Here is a 3,105-nt window from a genome sequence, read left to right as displayed (position 1 = left end):
TCACGCATTACACCCCCAGTGGTAACCAAAACATTTTAGCATAGTTGTTAAAGCGCAAAGCGCACTTGAAGCGCAAAGGGTCCCATATCGCTTTAAGCGCAAGGCGCAAAAAAGCGCACGCCCAAGTGAAGCTCGGCGCATATATGTAAAAAAATATTAAAATACCTATAACATACAATAATTGTCCCTAAAATTAAATATATGCTTTTGATAAAATCATAAGTCCAATAAAGCTACTAGCCTACCGCTAGTTGCAACCTAAAATCATCTATTAGTATGTTTTATTTTATATTTTTTTACTCTATGTCTGTCAAAGCGTGACCCTCACTCCCTGAAAGACTAGCATCAAATTCAGAATCAAATTGATCATTTGGATCTGAATCTACAAACATCTCATCTTCAGATTGCTCGTCAATAATTTCTTTTCTTTTAGATTGTCTAGAATTTGAACTTTCTAGAACTCCTCTTGATCTTGCATTAAGTCTGGTATTTCTCCCTTCTCCAGCCCCTGATGCTACTGCAACATCATTCCAAGTCAAGCTATCATCACCATTAACCGCCTCATCACTATTATCCATCTCTCCAACAAGCCACTCATTGCTATCATCGATGTCATTTAGAGAAATAGGATCAGCCACGATTCTACTATCATAACGAGCCTTAAGGTTTTGGTTGTATTTGATATACACCAATTCCTGCAATTTTTGGTGTTCGAGACGGTTCCTCTTTTTTAAATGGATCTGTTTCAACAATAAAGTATAAACAAAACAATTTAATAATGGCTCCAAACATAAGTCATAAAAATACCATTAATGTTTAATAACTTTATACACTTACGTGCTCAAAGATGCTCCAATTTCATTCGCATCCGGACGCGCTACTGGTCAAGCTAAGTATTTTGATGGCCAATAATTGCAATTGAGGGGTTGCAGTACCAAACATTTTCCACCATTCAGCTGAATTAAAGAATATAATGTTAAATATTTATCAAGTGATAATAATGATCAGAACTATTAAAATACTTTTTAGTAATAAAAATTACTAACCAGGTGACATTGTTTGTCTCGCTCTAATTGCGAATGGAGAACCAAGCAATGATTCGGCCTGCTTGAATGTTCCCAATTGTTGTAAGATCAGATCCTGATCTGCTTCTTTTGGTGTTAGCCTCTGAATGCATTTAAACAGCCCTGTTTTCACCTCTAAGTCTGTCTCAATGTTCGCATTGCTATAGTGAAACTCAGGATTTAAATAGTAACCATCGGCATCAAGTGGATGATGAAGTTGGCAATTCCAACATTGATCAATGATATCAAACATCGCTTTATAGCTCTCTTCTTTGCCATCAAAGGACTTCTGAATGGCTTCTTTGGCTCGGTCCATCGCTTCGTATATATAGCCCATAGCTGGCTTCTTCTCATTATCAACCAATCGAAGCACTTTAACCAAGGGACTCATAAGCTTAAGAGTGTAGGCAATATTGTTCCAAAATGAAGGCATAAAAATAGTAGTCATAGCCCTCTTACCCTTTTCCTCTTTGGCCCATTTGCTTTGTGTCCATTCAATTGATGTGAACATGCTTCGCAAGGCTTGCTTCTAATTATGTACACTTTGCAATGTCAGAAAACATGTGGCAAAACGAGTAACTCCATGCCTTGCAAGCTCTTTATTGTTAGTGCAATTCCTCATCATATTCAAGACACCACCATGGTTGTATATGAAACCAACTAGATTGATAGCTTTTCTAAGTGTTTTTTTAATCTTGTCAATCTTGCCAATGTCTTCTAACATCAAATCTAGGCAATGGGCCGCACATGGAGTCCAAAACAGATTGCATCTTTTCTCCATCAAAAATTTTCCTAAAAAGCAAACAATTATAAAATGTAAGTCATCAAATATAAAATTAAATATAGTCATATCAAATAGAATTTTGAAAAATAACTTACCAGCTAAAACGTAATTACTTCCATTGTCGGTGACAACTTGCACAACATTTTTTTCACCAATACGTTCGACAAACTTGTTATGTAACTCAAAAACTTTTGTCCCAGTGTTCATATATGAAGATGCATCCACTGATTCCACAAACATTGTTTCTTTCGAACAATTAACCAAAAAGTTGATTAATTTTTGTTGTCTTCCATCTGTCCATCCATCGGACATAATCGAACAACCATATCGAGACCATTCCTCATTGTGACCCTTCATCAGCTCTTCTGTGTAAGCCAACTCTTCCTTTAAAAGAGGAACTCGCAATTCATGGTAACTAGGTGGTTTCAAATGTGGACCATAAGCACCTATAGCTTCAATCATATTCTTAAAACTATCAAGATGGGCAACATTAAATGCAATGCCTGTTTGGTAAAAGAAGCGAGCTATATGTTGCACGGTTCGATCTCTAAGCTCTTTGTCACAAGCATCATTCATACTTGTTTGCCTTAACTTCTTCTTGGAAACATACATATCCATTGAACCCTTGACAGATTTATGTTTACTGCATGCCAATGGTTGTGTAACACCTTCATCTACACCATCATCATCAAGTTCCACAAATTCCTTATAAGTATCTTTCTTCATTCTTGCTTTTGCAGTATTATATTCTAGCAATTCCTCTTTCACTTCTGGAGGACATTTAGGACATTTTGTAGAGTTTCTGTGGTTCCCAATCAAGTGTTGTTTGCCTTTAGAAATACCTCCAGTTGTTATCTTGCCACAAAATTTACATGTAACCCTAATACTATTGTTTTTGTCTGCCAAAAAACAATATTTCCAGCCCGTGTCTTTCTTTTTTGATAAGTTTTCTTCTTGATTATCTTCCATTATTCTGTTTGTTTGACAAGATAAAATATTCTGAGATCAGAAATTTAGAACTAACAAAAGAATAGCAAGAATAGTAATACAGAGTATGTATAGTATTATAATACTACAGTAGCAACAAACATATAAAGATTAAAGAGTAATAAGTTTGCATGTAAACAAAGTAACAAACATATACAAAGTAGTATTGCTAGTATATTTAGAGAAGATAAAGAGAGAAAGATGACACTGACCTGTTTAAAGGCTTGCTTGGATGATCAGAGAAGAGAAGAGTTGATCCTTTGTGGAAGT

General features: G+C 35.5%; 1 pseudogene; it reads right to left on the bottom strand.

Moving 5' to 3' along the window:
• Nucleotides 1-296: 296 nt before the first annotated feature.
• LOC126672684 (uncharacterized) lies at nt 297-2,852 on the bottom strand (annotated as a pseudogene).
• Nucleotides 2,853-3,105: the final 253 nt, after the last annotated feature.

The sequence above is a fragment of the Mercurialis annua genome, linkage group LG3 (assembly GCF_937616625.2).
Source record: "Mercurialis annua linkage group LG3, ddMerAnnu1.2, whole genome shotgun sequence".
NCBI lineage: Eukaryota > Viridiplantae > Streptophyta > Magnoliopsida > Malpighiales > Euphorbiaceae > Mercurialis > Mercurialis annua.
This window is presented reverse-complemented; position numbering and strand designations above follow the sequence as displayed.